This window comes from Miscanthus floridulus, chromosome 3 (assembly GCF_019320115.1).
Source record: "Miscanthus floridulus cultivar M001 chromosome 3, ASM1932011v1, whole genome shotgun sequence".
In the NCBI taxonomy this organism is placed as follows: domain Eukaryota; kingdom Viridiplantae; phylum Streptophyta; class Magnoliopsida; order Poales; family Poaceae; genus Miscanthus; species Miscanthus floridulus.
Window position 1 is genome coordinate 36,740,710 of NC_089582.1, and position 18,192 is coordinate 36,758,901.

Consider the following 18,192-nt stretch of genomic DNA (forward strand, 5'->3'; position numbering starts at 1 on the left):
TTATTTCATGATACGATGCATATGCAAGGAGGATACGAATGGCTTCAAGTCTTGCAATCGGTGCAAAGGTCTCTCCAAAATCCAACCCTTCAACTTGAGAGAACCCCTTTGCAACTAGTCTTGCCTTATTCCTCACTACAATGTCTTGATCATCTTGCTTGTTATGGAACACCCACTTTATTCCAATGACTCTTGCACCTTGTGGTCGCTCTTCAAGAGTCCAAAATTCATTGCGAGTGAAGTTGTTCAACTCTTCATCCATGGCATTTATCCAATCTGAATCTTGAAGAGCTTCTTCAATATTCTTAGGTTCAACACAAGAGACAAAAGAGTGATGTTCAATAAATAAAGCAAGTTTTTGAGATCGAGTCATTACACCCTTTGAAGGACTCCCTATGATGAGATCTTGTGAATGAGCTTGTAGTAGAGGTGAATTTCTTCTATCAACCACTTGAGGGGGAGGTTCTAGAGCATCAACATCTTGGCTTGTGCCACCATTTGATCATGAGAGACATGAGTATCTTCATTTTCTACTCTCTCATCTTTGTCACCATCTTGTGACACATTTGATGAAGAAGGTGGATCAATTACTTGTACATCATCTTCATCATCTTTGGGCTTGATGTCTCCAACCAGAATGTTCTTCATGGCCTCCCTCAATGGTTCATCACCTACATCATCAAGATTCTCATGTGCTCCTTGGGAGCTGTTAGATTCATTAAATTCCACATTATATGTTTCTTCAACTAAGCCGGTGGCATGATTAAATACTCTATATGCTTTGGACTTTGATGAGTAACCAATAAGAAAGCCAATATCACAATGTCTTTGAAACTTTCCTAGGTGTTGCCGCTTCTTATAGATGTAGCATTTACAACCAAACACTCGAAAGAATGAGACGTCTGGCTTCTTCCCATTGAGTAACTCATAAGGTGTCTTGCCAAGAAACTTTTGAAGGAATAGGCAGTTTGATGCATAACATGCGGTGTTCATAGCTTCCGCCCATAGAGCTTCGGGTGTGTTGTACTCATCAAGCATTGTTCTTGCAAGTGTAATGAGTGTCCAGTTCTTTCTCTCAACTACACCATTTTGTTGAGGAGTGTATGTTGCAGAGATATCATGCTTGATTCCAACTTTATCACAATAGATTTCAATGTTTGTGTTGTCAAACTCTTTTTCATTATCACTTCTTATCTTCTTGAGCTTCACTTCAAACTCATTTTGTGCTCTCTTAGAAAACTTCTTGAAACATGATGCAACTTTGGTCTTGTCATGAAGGAAGAACACCCATGTATATCTAGAGTAGTCATCAACAATAACAAGACAATAGAGATTGCCTCCCAAGCTCTTGTAAGTTGTTGGTCCAAATAAGTCCATGTGAAGGAGCTCTTGCACTCTTGTTATTGACATGAAAGCTTTTATAGGATGAGTGTTTGCAACTTGTTTGTCGGCTTGACATGCACTACAAAGCTTGTCCATCTCAAATTTTACATCCTTCAACCCTCTCACCAATTCATTCTTCATAAGCTTCTTGAGTGAACCCATCCCAATATGAGCATGTCTTCTATGCCATAGCCACCCAAGTGATGTTTTGGTGAATAGCCATGTCTTCAAGTTAGTATCTTAGGAGGTGAAATCCACTAGATATAGGTTATTGTATCTAAATCCACTAGATATAGGCATTGGAAGCCAAGATCACACAATTGTCCAATGGATAGCAAGTTGAAGCTCAATGAAGCAACATATAGGACATTTGAGATTGAATGCTCATTTGATATTGCCACTTTGCCCAATCCTTTAACTTTGCCCTTTGAGTTATCACCAAATGTTATCCTTTCTTGGCCATCAACTTCTTCATCTAGTGAGGTGAACATACGAGGATCACCAGTCATATGTTGAGTGCAGCCACTATCAATTACCCAATGACTTCCATTGGTCTTGTAGTTCACCTACACACAAGAGATCAAGCTTATTTAGGGACCCAAACTTGTTGAGGGCCCTTGACTTTCTCAACAAGTGACTTTGCAACCCAAATTTTCTTAGGCCTATTCTTGTTGGGAGGTCCTAAGAACATGACTTTCATTTTACCACTAGAGTCTTTTCTAAGCATGTAATGAGCATTGAAAGCAAAGGGTCTAGCATCCTTAGGCAAGGGTTGTGGTGGTAGAGTTTGACACTCATGGGCAAAGTGACCTTCTTGTCCACACTCAAAACACCTCTTTGGGTTTGGCTTTGGCTTTGACTTGTGTTGTTGTTGGTGTTGAGCTTGAGCCTTCTTCTCTTGATGTGCCAAGTATCCAATTCCACTTCTATCTATCTTTATGATAGTGTTCATTAGTAGCTCACTTTGAAGATGTTGACCTAAGCCAACATGGTGTACTCAATAGATATGAAATAAGCATTAGTACAAGAAATAAAGCTCATTTGAATCAGAGTAAAACACGGAAGCAAAGCAAATGAGCATAACCAAGTGACATGACATATAAATAGATCAAAGTAGAGAGCACCCATGTCACATATCACATAAATATCATAATCACATATATGTAGTTCAATGCATGAAAGTAAACATGAATGCATAGTAATATATCACACATAAAAAGCCAAATGTAATAAATAAGCTCCCCCTAGATCTAACATACTCGATCCCTCTCCCCTTTTGGCGTCAAGCACCAAAATCTAAGGGTCGATCGGCGGGGCTGGAATAGATGAGTCGGGCACTGAGGTGTGGTGAGCGATCTGAAACTGGGTAGCATCATCCTCTGATCCAGAGCTCTGAGCTATCTGACCCTCTATTGCTGGAACTGAAGCTGAAGTGATCTAGGTTGGATCTGGGACTGATGCGGCCTATGACTCTGCAGGTATCACTAAAGTAGGCAGCTCTGATGATGCAATAGATGAGGGGAGCATCTCTGTAGTCCCAGTGACTAGAGCAATGATGGTAGGAGGAGGGATATGTAGCTCTGGTGGTGTAGGCTGCCCTATCAACTCACTGAATGTAGCACTAAGGCTCCTAGAAACTAGGGTGTTAGTCATAAGCATTGAGGAGCTCTGAGCCGGTGTGAAGCTCATAACAATAGGTGTGAAATGCAGGGCTATCACTGGCGAAGCAAACCACTAGGACACCTGCTCTATCGGTGAAGCAAACTGTGTAGCTGGCTGTCCCTAACTCTGAAGCCCACTGGGCTATAAAGCTAGAGTCACTGAACTGGTGATAGGCTGGCCAGGCTGAGGTGTAGACGATGGTGGTGCAACCCTGTCGATAGAATATCGTCGACAGTCCACCTAGGGGTATCCCGCGATGGTAGATTTGTTGGTGGGGGTGTGCGTAATCAGGAACCAAATGGTGACACAAGGCACAGAGACAACGATTTAGATAGGTTCGGGCCGTCTGATCGACGTAATACCCTACATCCTATGTCTTTGGTGTATTGTATTGAGATGTAGTAGATAGATCTATGTATCCTGTCCGCTAGGGGACCCCTACCTCTCCTTATATAGTCTGGAGGGATAGGGTTACAAGTCGGTTAGATCTAAGAGATAACTAGAAAGTAATAACTGATTACACGAATCTAGGTATCATACATATCCTAACAGATCTCGCAGTATCTTCAGGATATCCTCCAGATGTCTTGCGGGAGGCGCCGAGCAGAGCTATGCCCCGTAAGGCTTCGTCTTGTGGGCTGGGCCACCCCTAGGGACGCAGCCCATGTGGTCTACCATGGGTATCCGGAGTCATACCCCCCACAAACCCCAATAGAAGTGACAACATGCTGTATAAATCCAAGTAACTGCTGTTATTGCATGGCCTGCTGCTGCTCCTATATGGCTTGCTGCTGTTGCTTAAACTCATCCTATCTGGCCTAAACCTGTGCAAGGGCAGCTACGGTCTCCTAGGCCTAGCGAGCCTGATTCTACCTCATCCACTCAAGAATAGCAAGAAGAGTGGGGTTTGTCTGTGGTGGCTGGGGTGGAGCTGAGCTGGAGCAACCGACCTCACTGTCATGTTGTCGAGGAGGCATCTAAGGGATATCCTAGTAGTCATCATCTGAATTGTCACTAGGGTCACTCTCGACCATACCCTCCTGCTGAGCATCTAGCTGCTCCTCCTCTATCGCTACAATGCCCCTAATGATCTCATCCTACTGGGCTACAGTCTCTGGCACCTCTAGGTGATAGCGCGGCTACCTAGGTGTCCTTGCTGCACTGTGGCGGAGCATCTAAGTCATGTTATATGGTGGAAACTATGTAGTAGCTCCTATGTACTCAGCCATAGTCTCTAGGGACTTCACTATAACTGCCTTGTGAATCAAGAATGTAATCTAGTGAGCATAAGGTAGCTGACGATGGCCGCTGAACCCCTCTACAAGAGTGTCCTCCATCTCTAATAGAATAACATCCCAAATGTCAAATATTGTCTGCTGAATCAGGGAGTTCACTAACCATAGCTGGATGCGATTCAATCCCTCGTGATAACCCATCCTCAGGAGCAAGGTCCTCCTCATGATAGCATCAAGTAGCCTCGCTATAGGAGTAAGATCTCTCGATGTCCTGCTTGACCCCTCACCAAAAAGCTCTATGAAGTAGGGTTAGACTAGATCTGTAGGAGGCACAAGACCACTGTGAGGGTGTCTAGGAGGCTGTGTCTGACCATAGCAAACCTCAAGCAAGCGAATGGGTGCCTCTGGAATCCTGAGAATCTCTCTAACCCTGAAGCTCATCAGCCTATAGTCACGACCTCTGAATGAAAAGTGTATGAACATGTGCCCTCTAACTGCTCTGCTAGCTATGCCTGCTGTTGTGGCTCCCCCTGAAGCTGACTCTCCTATAAAGCGACCCATCATCCTTCAAGGATGATAGTCCTAGCTAGACTACCATGACGACGCTCAACTTGCTCGACGGCGGCCCTCTGAGCTGGTGAAAGTTGGTCTATAATGCGAACACCACTCCAAGCCCCTCCTCTCTCTACATGCTCTATGGCGGCTGCCACTACTGCTGCTCTCTCAGTATCAGCATCTAAAAACTTCCGCTTCTTTGTCATGGTCTTCTTCACCTTGCCTTTCACCTTAGTAGACAAGTGAGGCAGAGGCCTTGGATCCTCATCACCTGGACCACCTCCGACATTCTTGACATAAGCCATTGATGGAGCTAAAAAGAACATCTATCACGGACAAGAATCAACTATCACTAACACTCGCGAGGCTTGGCCTCGATCCGTACTCGCGGGCTTGGCCCCGAGTTGACTAGCAACTAACAAAGTGACCTCAAAGACACTGACTCGCTGCACGATAGAATAGATCGGATATATGAATAATTACAATATACATCTAGAGATACAAAACCCTAAGAAGCAAGCAGTAGATACAAAATTAGAATCGATGGCTTGGTACCTGATGAACCAGCGAACCAAAGAGAAGAGGAATGAATCACGGGGAACCACTAGGTTGGCAATTAGACGTCTAGTGTTAGGGTTGTGATGTGATGGCCAATCAATGCAAGGTAGGCGTGGCGATGGAGGCACTAGTGATGGCAGCAGGGGCTCCGACAAGGATCAGGCAGCGACGCTGACGTAGGCACGGTGGCGCTGTTACGGGCATGGCAATGTGGAGCAGAGGCACAGGCACGGTGGCGCTAGGGTACAGCAGTGCAAGATTGGCGTGGGTGCGGCCATGTGGGATTGGTGTAGGTGGTGCAGTGCAGGACGTATGACGGCGCGCGGGTGCAGGAGGTGCAGTGCGGTGCGAGACAGCAGCGCTGAAGGCGACGGCTAGGGCACGGGAGCACAGCGCGGGCAAGGACAGTGAAGTCAGTTTGGGTGGTTGCGGTGGATGCGGGATAGGTCAAACACCGGCACAGTTATATGGTGGCCCCCATATGATGGATAAGGAAAGGAGAAAGAGTTGGAGACCCACATAATTTCTACTGACCGGATGCTCTAGTGGCAATGACTGGACGCTGCTACCCAGAGTCCGGTCGACTATAGAGAGGTCCAAAACCTCTTGAGCCATGATCGGACGCAGCCAGAGTCTGGTTGATCCTGTATTCATCTCCTTTGCTTGACCGAACGTAGGACCACCATCTGACCGGACGTAGGGAGAACACTGTTTTGGCGTCCAGTCACTCCTTTGCGCTTCTGTTCACCTCCTGTGAACTGATCGGACGCTGGAATCCAGAGTCCGATGCAACATCTAGTCACCCTTTTTCAGCAAATCTTCAAAGTTCCTTTGTGTTGCCTGTTCCCAATCAAGTCCCAACTTCAATAAGACCCAAATAAATACCAATTGTGACTGATGTGAGTGACCTCCCTCAAACCCTCAAAATTTTCAAAATATTTTGCCTAAGGCTATACTTCTTTTTAAGAAAATAAGCAATAAATGGGTAATCAAAAGGAAATGACAAAACAACACACATGCATATGCAATGCAATACTTGAAAGTAATTCTAGTTTCTTGCCAAGTTTGATCCAAGGTTAATCTTCTTCACACGCTTTTCGACGGTTATCTTAACCATGTTAGACAAGCCCTAAATGCATTACCAAAATCTAAACATGTTATATATTACAATGCAATGCAAGGGACAACACAAGCTCATTTTCTAGTGAAGTTACTAAAATCAAGCACATTTAGCTCATTCCTCAACCGACAAAATGTCACCTCATCTAGCGGTTTAGTGAAGATATCCGCCAATTGATCCTTGGTCCTTAAACCTTCTAGTGATATATTATTCTTAGCAACATGATCTCTAAGAAAGTGATGGCGGATATCTATGTGCTTGGTGTGAGAGTATTGAACCGGATTATTAGCAAGCTTTACCGCACTCTCATTGTCACACAAAAGAGGTACCTTTTTTAGAACTACACCATAGTCTAACAAAGTTTGCTTCATGTAAAGTATTTGTGCACAACAAGCACCCACGGCAATGTATTCCGCTTCGGCGGTGGACAAAGCCACACTATTTTGCTTCTTGTAGGACCAAGACACAAGTGATCTACCAAGCAAATGGCACCCTCTGGATGTGCTTTTCATATCAACTTTGCAAATGGCATAATCCGAATCGAAATAGCCAACTAATTCAAATCTAGCTTCTTTGGGATACCAAAGGCCAATGCTTGGTGTGTGCTTAAGGTACCTAAGGATTCTTTTAACGGCAACCAAATGAGCTTCCTTAGGATTAGCTTAAAATCTAGCACACATACACACACTAAACATGATGTCGGGCCTAGATGCGGTTAAATATAACAAGCTACCAATCATAGAGCGGTAGAGAGTTTGATCAACCATTTTATCTCCCTCATCTAGGTCGAGATGTCCATTAGATGGCATTGGTGTCTTGATTGGATTACATTCATCCATATTGAACCTCTTGAGAAGATTCTTGGTATACTTTTATCGAGAGATGAAAATCCCTTCTCTCATTTGCTTGACTTGAAAACCAAGAAAGAATGTAAACTCTCCAATCATTGATATCTCGAACTCCATCGACATCAATTCACCAAACTATTTGCAATAATCTTCATTTGATGATACAAAGATGATATCATCAACATATACTTGACAAATGAAGATTTCTCCATCAAGCTTCTGAATAGCGTGGTATTGACCTTCCCAATGGTGAAGCCCTTCTCAATAAGGAAATCCCAAAAGCGTTCATACCAAGCTCTCGAGACTTGCTTAAGCCCATATAGCGCATTGGACAACCTATAAACATGATTAGGGTATCTAGGGTCTTTAAACCCAGGAGGTTGATCAACATAGACTAGTTCATTTATAAAGCTATTTAAAAATTCACTTTTAACATCCATTTGATATAATTTTATTTCATGATACAATGCATATGCAAGGAGGATACGAATGGCTTCAAGTCTTGCAACCGGTGCAAAGGTCTCTCTAAAATCCAACCCTTCAACTTGAGAGAACCCCTTTGCAACTAGTCTTGCCTTGTTCCTCACTACAACATCTTGATCGTCTTGCTTGTTATGGAACACCCACTTTGTTCCAATGACTCTTGCACCTTATGGTCGCTTTTTAAGAGTCCAAAATTCATTGCGAGTGAAGTTGTTCAACTCTTCATGCATGGCATTTATCCAATCCGAATCTTGAAGAGCTTCTTCAACATTCTTAGGTTCAACACAAGAGACAAAAGAGTGATGTTCAATAAATAAAGCAAGTTTTTTAGATCGAGTCATTACACCCTTTGAATGACTCCCTATGATGAGATCTTGTGGACGAGCTTATAGTAGAGGTGAATTTCTTCTATCAACCACTTCAGAGGGAGGTTCTAGAGCATCAACATCTTGTGCTTGTGCCACCATTTGATCATGAGAGACATGAGTATCTTCATTTTCTACTCTCCCATCTTTGTCACCATCTTGTGGCACCTTTGATGAAAAAGGTGGATCAATTACTTGTACATCATCTTTACCATCTTTGGGCTTGATGTCTCCAATCGGAATGTTCTTCATGGCCTCCCTCAATAGTTCATCACCTACATCATCAAGATTCTCATGTGCTCCTTGGAAGCCATTAGATTCATCAAATTCCACATCATATATTTCTTCAACTAAGCCAGTGGCATGATTAAATACTCTATATGCTTTAAACTTTGATGAGTAACCAATAAGAAAGCCAATATCACAACATCTTTGAAACTTTCCTAGGTGTTACCGGTTCTTGTAGATGTAGCATTTGCAACCAAACACTAGGAAGAATGAGACATCTGGCTTCTTCCCATTGAGTAACTCATAAGGTGTCTTACTAAGAAACTTTTGAAGGAATAGGCAGTTGGATGCATAACATGCGGTGTTCATAGCTTCCGCCCATAGAGCTACGGGTGTGTTGTACTCATCAAGCATTATTCTTGCAAGTGTAATGAGTGTCCAGTTCTTTCTCTCAACTACACCATTTTGGTGAGGAGTGTATGTTGCAGAGACCTCATGCTTGATTCCAACTTTATCACAATAGACTTCAATGTTTGTGTTGTCAAACTCTTTTTCATTATCACTTCTTATCTTCTTGAGCTTCACTTCAAACTCATTTTGTGCTCTCTTGGAAAACTTTTTGAAACATGATGCAACTTTGGTCTTGTCATAAAGGAAGAACACCCATGTATATCTAGAGTAGTCATCAATAATAACAAGACAATAGAGATTGCCTCCCAAGCTCTTGTAAGTTGTTGGTCCAAATAAGTCATGTGAAGGAGCTCTAGCACTCTTGTTGTTGACATGAAAGCTTTTGTAGGATGAGTGTTTGCAACTTATTTGTCGGCTTGACATGCACTACAAAGCTTGTCCTTCTCAAATTTCACATCCTTCAACCCTCTCACCAATTCATTCTTCATAAGCTTCTTGAGTGAACTAATCCCAATATGAGCAAGTCTTCTATGTCATAGCCACCTAAGTGATGTTTTGGTGAATAGGCATGTCTTCAAGTTAGCATCTTCAGAGGTAAAATCCACTAGATATAGGTTGTTGTATCTAAATCGCTTGAATATAACTTGATCATTATCTTTCTTAGATACAACCATTTCCTTCTCGGTAAACAAGCATTGGAAGCCAAGATCACACAATTGTCCAATGGATAGCAAGTTGAAGCTCAATGAAGCAACATATAGGACATTTGAGATTGAATGATCATTTGATATTGCCACTTTACCTAATCCTTTGACTTTGCCCTTTCAGTTATCACCAAATGTTATCCTTTCTTGGCCATCAACTTCTTCATCTAGTGAGGTGAACATACGAGGATCACCAGTCATATGTTGAATGAAACCACTATCAATTACCCAATGACTTCCACCGGTCTTGTAGTTCACCTACACACAAGAGATCAAGCTTGTTTAGGGACCCAAACTTGTTGAGGGACCTTGACTTTCTCAACAAGTGACTTTGCAACCCAAATTTTCTTAGGCCTATTCTTGTTGGGAGGTCCTAAGAACATGACTTTCATTTTACCACTAGAGTCCTTTCTAAGCATGTAATGTGCATTGAAAGCAAAGGGTCTAGCATGCTTGGGCAAGGGTTGTGGCGGTGGAGTTTGACACTCATGGGCAAAGTGACCTTCTTGTCCACACTCAAAACACCTCTTTGGGTTTGGCTTTGACTTTGACTTGTGTTGTTGTTGGTGTTGAGCTTGAGCCTTCTTCTCTTGATGTGCCAAGTATCCAATTCCACTTCTATCTATCTTCATAATGGTGTTCATTAGTAGCTCACTTTGAAGATATTGACCTCTTGTGAATTTGCTCAATCCGGTCTTGAGATGTTCTTTTTATAACTTGAGCTTCTTGTTCTCTTCTTTGAGCTCATAATGATTTTTCTCCTTCTTGAGTCTATTGTTCTCTTTCTTAAGCTTCTCATTCTCAAGAGCTAGATCACTATCATGGTCAAGGTTCTCTATCACAAGGGTGTTGGTGGTTGATAGCTTTTTAAGATCTTTCTTGAGCTTCTCATTCTCATCCTTGATCTTGATATACTCATCATAGTTATCGGACTCAACCACTTGCTTGCCTTTGCTACTAGAACCTTTCTCAGTGCTCTCAATAATCAAATCATCACATGATGTAGCTATATCAATCTTAACAACATAGTTAGTAGCATCATGTTGCTCATTGGATAAAACCATGAGAGATAACAAGATTATCATGATTAACCTTGAGGTTGGTATACTCTTCTTTTAGCATATTGTAGCTAGTGATGAGCTCATTATGTATCCCCTCATGTTTATCATATTTTTCTTTAAGCTCTTTCTTAGAAGATTTGAGCTCCTTGTGTTTGGATGACATAGCATCATTTGCTTCTCTAAGCTCAACACTAGCCTTTTCCGCTATGTCACATTTAGCTAAAAGAGAGTCATTCTTAAGTTCTAGCTTTTCATTCTTAGCTCTTTACTTTCTAATGATCTTAGTGTATTGATTTAGCAATTTAACAAGATCAACATATGAACGTGATTCAAATTCATCATCATCACTATCACTATCATCATTGCTAGCATGATCATCACCACTACTTTCATCATCATTTGATACCTTTCGTTCACCCTTGGTCATAAGGCATAGGTGTGTAGAGGATGATGGCGGTGGTGTCGGTGAAGATGATGAAGAATCAATCACAATAGTGGCCACTTTCTCATTCTCACTATCATCATCGGATGAGCAACTTGATGAATCAATATCCGTGAGCCAATCACCAACGATGTATGTCTTGCCATTTTTCTTCTTCTTATGGAAATCCTTCTTCTTGCTATCCTTCTTCTTGTATGGCTTGTTTTTCTTTTTCTCATAATTATCTTCATCACTTGAGTCATCTTTCTTGCCCTTGTACTTCTTCTTGTACTTGTCTTTCTTGGGCTTGGGGCATTGATGAGCTAGATGACCAAGTTCTCCATAATTGTAGCAATCCATCTCCAAGATTAACTTCCTTCTATTGCTAGTGAAGAACTTCTTTTTCTTGCCATCAAACTTGACACCGTTCTTATTGAGCTTCTTTAGGGCATGTACAATGAGTCTTCAGAAGCCGTCTCTATGATGTATATTTTGCAAAAAGCACCCCACCGATATGAGGAGACGGGGTCGGCGTTGTCTCGTGAGATGACAGGGAAGTCCTATTGCCCGAGGCCGAGGCGACTTCTCCAGCAGCGTTGTACGGGCACTGCCGTCTCCAACCCTGAGGGCGAGGATCCATTGTGCGCGGTTCAGGGAAATCTCTCTCAAGAGATCTGTTCGTTCTAGGCCGCCGGAGAGGCCATCACGGCAGCGGGCATCTCGTTGCAAGCCGCTGGAGGAAGCAGCTGTTCCGACCATCACGATCGTTCGGTAGGTGGTGTCATGCGCCGTCGCCACTGCCAGAGAGCGCAACCTCCGTGGGATTCGGCAAACGTACAATGACTATTGGTCGACGAGTGCAATCCTGCCCAGCTATGGCATGTGCGTTCTTGATTAATCACTTGATCTTGTAAATTGAAGCTTGTTATGCTGTTTGGGATTAGTAGAATTGTTCCTTGATCATAGAACTTGATGTCTGATGAAATGTGCTTCATAGAATCAGGGTCGGCCCTGGCATTATGGTGGTCTGGGGCGAGTGAAAATTGGGGGTCTATTCCTAATATATATGTGCAATATTTTTTTTCTAATATATAATATAATCATTATATCGATGGTTTTGTAAAAAAATATTGTAATTATGTTGTTCTACAAGCGGTAGAGTCTTACCGCCTGTGATCGGAAGGTCCCAGGTTCGAGTCACAGTCTTCTCATATTACACAGGTGAGGATAAGGCTTGCCACTGACACCCTTCCTCAGACCCCGCACAGAGCGGGAGCTCTCTACACTAGGTGCGTCCTTTATGTTGCTCTTATTTATCCTTGATACATTTTCTATCAAATAACCATACAATGGTATACACAAATATTTATTTATAGTTGATCTTAGCTACATGCAGAGCATTAAATAGCTAAGAGACATAACTCCATCTGTGGGTTGTATGACCAGTCTTTATACTTGTCTGTATGATAGATTCAAGGCACTTATAGACGGGCCCTGTCTTCGGGTTGTATACGCCCTTAGCATCTTGGTGGTTCTTCTCACCATGAGAGCAAGACTTGCATCATCAATTTCATCATCACTTGAGCTCTCATACTCAACTCTTGCTTTGCCCTTCTCTTGGCTAGCCTTGAATGCCAAGTCTTTATCTTTCTTCTTGGTAGAAGAAGAGCCATCTTATGGTGTGATGTGCATATACATCTCATGAGCATTGATCTTTTCTAAGGTTTGAGTTGGTGTAGCGGTGGAAAGATCACCTTGATGAAGCACGGTCACAATGTGTCCATATTTGTCAATGGGAAGGACACTCAAGATCTTTCTTACAACATCGGATGGTTGCATTTGTATTAGTCCAAGCCCATTGAGTTCCTCTACAAGAACATTTAAGTGTGAGTACATTTTATTTGCACTTTCTTTAGGAAGCATCCTGAAAGAATTAAGCTTTTTCATGATAAGATGATAGTGTTCCTCACGCTCACTCTTAGTTCCCTCATGGAGCGCACCAATATCCGACCATAGTGCATAGGCATCCTTGTGGTTCCACACGGTTAAACACATCTTTGCAAATACGTCTAAAGTTGGTGTTTCTAACCTTTGCATTCCATTTCTCATAATTGACCTCATCGCCTTGAAGATGTGTGGGATCCCTAGGTTTTGGGAAGCCTTGAGAGGCGGCTCTAAGAATTCCAACATCTAGAGCTTCTAAGTACGCCTCCATGCGGATTTTCCAATAAGGAAAATCATCTTCCTCAAAGATAGGAGGAGGACCATCCCCATGGGACATCTTTCTCTAGGTGATTAAGCCTAAATACGTGAGCACGAGGCTCTGATACAAATTGAAAGGATCAAGATGCCCAAGAGGGGGGTGAATTAGTCTAATTCTAAAATTCTTTACAATAATTAAACCCTACACTTAGCCCACTTCACTCCTTGTGTCTAGAATATGATTCTATTAATCTACCACATAAAAGTTTAGCACCCTAAGTTCCAATCCTACCCTAGCATGGTAATTCTAAGAATGTAAATAGAAGATTTGAATTACTCAAATGTAAATGTTTTAGAGTAAAGAGAGGAGAAGGAACACGATGATATTTTGCTGAGGTATCAGAGAGTTGTTAGTCCCCACTAGTCCTCGTTGGAGCACCCACACGAGGGTGTAGCTCCCCCTTGATCTGTGCAAGGATCAAGTGCTCTCTATGGACTGATTCTTCGACACTCTATCGCGGTGAATCACCCACAACTGCTCACAACTTGAGTTGGGTCATCCACAAGCTCCGCCGGATGATCACCAAACTTCCGATCACCACCAAGCCATCTAGGTGATGGTGATCACCAAGAGTAACAAGCACGAACTCTCACTTGACCACAACAAGCCTAATGAGAATGGTGGATGCACACTTGCTACTCTCCTTGCACTAATGAGGCCTTAATCTTGGATTCTCAAATCTCAATTACCTCACTAGGCTCTTGCTCTCCAAAGCACTCTCAAGGGTGTTTCTCAGCTGATTAAATGGGCAAGAGACCTTCCTTGGATGAATAGAGGAAGTATTTATACCCCCAAATTCAAAACGAACCATTAGGAGGTGGCGTCAGCACTCTACGGGGTGACCGAATGCTCTGGTCAGTTCTCTCCACCACAGAGCCGTTAAGTTGTGATCAAACTCTAACCTACATCCGGTTAGCACTGACTGGACGCGTCCAGTCGCAAAAATTGCTCTCTGGAACCATACTAATGTTGACCCGGACGCTGCACAGCAAAGTGATCGAACTCTAGGCTGACCGGACGTGTCCGATCAGGATTCTCCCTCTCTGGAACCTTACTGGAGTTATCGAACTCTGGCACCCAGCGTTCGGCCACTTTTCACTCAGCACCCGGTCGCAACCAGATGACTTCTCCTTGATCAAATGAACTGATCGGACTCTACTGCCAGCGTCCGATCAGTATTTGACCCTTCATTCACTTCCAACTCGAAATCATATGTGAATGAAGTTTGCTCCAATTGATCTTAGGGCTACTCTTGAGCTACCTAGTGCTAGATTTGACAAGTGTGCACCACACCTAACCCAATAGACTCACCTAGGTCAAGCTACTAGTCCATACCCCCCATAATAGTATGGCCAAAGGAAAAACAAAGTCTTAAACTACTCTAAGTGTTTCTTCAACACCAAACGACACTTAGAACTAGTCTGTCCTTAACCTTATCATCCATCCTTTGAAAACTAAAACAATTTCCATCGTAGGGGCATGACAACCATGATTGCTCAATCAATTGTCATTACCATGACCTAACTTAATTGCCTCTGTAAAACACACGTTAGTTATAGTAATCATGTATTGTCATTAACCACTGAAACCCAACTATGGGCCTAGATGCTTTCAATCTCCTCCCTTTTTGGTGATTGATGACAATACAACCTCGAGTATGTAGAAGAGATGAGGTTTTCAACATGATTGGTTCATATAAGCTTTTGACGATAAGAGCAATGAAGTTAGACAAGCTTATATGACCCAAGCCAATATGGTGTACTCAATAGATATGAAATAAGCATGAGTACAAAAAATAAAGCTCATTTGAATCAGAGTAAAATGTGGAAGCAAAGCAAATGAGCATAACCAAGTGACATGACATATAAATAGATCAAAGTAGAGAGCACACATGTCACATATCACATAAATATCACACATATCACATAAATATCACAATCACATGTATGTAGTTCAATGCATGAAAGTAAACATGAATGCATAGTAATATATCACACATAAAAAGCCAAATGTAATAAATAAGCTCCCCCCTAGATATATCGCTCCCCCTAGATCTAACATACTCGATCCCTCTCCCCTTTTGGAGTCAAGCACCAAAACCTAAGGGTCGGTCGACGGGGCTGGAGCAGACGAGTCGGGTGCTGAGGTGCGGTGAGCGATCTAAAACTGGGTAGCATCATCCTCTTATCTAGAGCCCAATCAATTGTCATTACCATGACCTAACTTAATTGCCTTTACAAAACACATGTTAGTTATAGTAATCATGTATTGTCATTAATCACTGAAACCCAACTAGAGGCCTAGATGCTTTCACCACTAAAGATATTGCCACACACAGGTAACCTACACAAGAGCTAGAGCAACACAAATATCAAATAAAATATGAATTGAGACATGATATTTGTTTTATCGAAGTTCGGACTCGTTCGAGTCCTACTCTTCGTTGAGGGGGCTATGGGCGACCCAGCAAAGGTCAGCCCTAGAGGGTACCATGAAGGTCACTCTAGCTGGAGTCTTTTCCAACTTATTTTCCTCCTTCCACTAGTTGATTCCGAGGCGGCGGAATCGACCGTTACAAACTTTTTGAGGCACACCATAATCTCTCGGGTGCTCTCCGATGATACCTAACCGTCTAGGACCGAAGAGTCCAAGAGTAACAAATGCAAATTACGAGATTGACAATATACACAAGTGCTCAAGTGGTTGGATTGCTCTCTTTTTGAATTTCTCTCATCCCACTAATGGATTTGGCAATTTGGATCACACACTCACTAAGAGAGGGTTTAGAAGAGTTGGCAAAGCTCAAAAATGTGCTAGAGGATCAGCAGAATCAGCAACCTCTAAAGGTGGAGGCTTGAGGGTATTTATAGCCCCTTTGAAAAACTAGCCATTTTCTAGCCGTTGTCTGCATACCGGACACGTCCGGTATGACTTACACTGTGCCAACGATAACTGAATTAAAGTATGTGAGGTGTCAGAACTCCCGACGAATGCCAGAACTCCCGACCCTCAGCTTATTTGAAAACTAGCCGTTGGGCTCTAGCCTACTATACCGGACATGTCCGGTAGAATACTAGATACGTCCGATGTGACCAGGCAGTCAACTCTCCAAGTCAGTTAAGCACGAGACGTCAGAACTCCCGACGATTGCTGAAACTCCCGACGAGCCAACCCGAGAACAAGAATTGTACCATAGCTGGGCAAATACCGAACATGTTCGGTATCAATACCAGGGCCAGACTAGCGACAACCAAGTTAGCTCTTTTGTCTCTCAAACACTCAAAACTCACATAGGTTGACATAGGCACTTATGAATGATTATCTATCAACATGATGCATCCCTCTTAATAGTACGACATACCTACTAAACTCAAGATCAAAGGAAAAACGAATTTATACCGCTTGAGTTGATCACTTTTGAATTGATACCGTGTCTTTCAATCTTTATTAAGTGAGGGTGCCAACATGTCGATATTGATCTTTTTACTTGAGCATAGCCATCTTGAGCACGTGACTTGATTCCATTCATCAAATATGAATAATCCCAAATGTATCAAGTCACTTCCATCAAACACTCCAATAGTGATTTGATCCTCCACATCAATATGACCATCATAGCTTGATTAGTACATCAACTAAATGCAAGTACTTTCTTCTTCACCCTAGCTAGGTTCTTCAGTCGCCAAGCCATTGCTTGCCCTTCACCCTTGCTTAGTACCTCGAAGTATTTCCTTGCTATCTTCACCATCTCAAACCATCAAGTCACATCTTGTGTTGAATCATCCATTCATTTATATTGTTATCTTTTTTATTTCAATTTAGCAAGCTTCAAATATGAGACCATTCCATATGCAATCCCTCATGTCTCATTAATTAATTCTTACCAAGCTTGCTTTCACATAGTACATGAAAATTCCATAATAAATAAGTATTTGCATGAATTCTATTTGCATTATTGTCTTGTGCTTAAACTAGATTGTTTATACAACAATACATTATTTTGGTTTTCATTAAGTAACTGTGAGATAACCTATTACATGTCCATACTTATTAAATGGGTTAGACCTTTAATCATATTGTCATTCAATCATCCAAAACACACTAAAGGGCTAGATGCACTTTCACGGGGTTGTCCTAGAGAATTATATCTTGACGCGTCTAGCAAAGATACTCCTGTCCCTCCTGACCTGTCCATAGCTGTGACTGTGGTTTCACGACCCACATGTTTCAATCGAGACATCCAGACACAGTTGCGTGTTGCTTCTACACATGCAGTCATTTTAATGTAGTAATTGTTTCCTTATCTTTTTTTTCTTCATTTATGTTAGTAAATTTACTAATATTTTGTTGAAATCTTGTTGTGTAGGACCATGAGAGGTACTAAAATTCGAACAAACACGGGAATTTTCTTCGGTTTCTATGTTTTTTCTATGAAATTGAACTGATTTCCTATAAAATTCCTATGTGATTGTAAAATTTCTACGTTCCAAACATGCCCTTAAAACGCAGGTGCGCACATAAATTGTTATTTAAGACTCTAAACGCTAGGCTTTAGCTTTTGGACAACAGTAACGTAGACATACAAGCATGTTAGCATGAGACAATATGCACATTGTTATTGGTGGTCTCCAAACTCCTAACACACTAAGCACTCTCCCTCTCTGCTATGATTTCAAAGTCTAAACCCACGCTCCTAACACGAACATGGATGTGATTTCTAGCAAACATATGCGACATCAAGTAACTAAGAACATCTCCGAGCGCCACTCTGAATCATTTGAATAAAAATTGCCAGGTGCATTCACGTTGTGAAAGTGGAGTTTTAATACTTGGGACAATGTTTTTGATACCATAGAAACATATTTTACTGTTGTGGGAATGGTTGGCAATGTGTA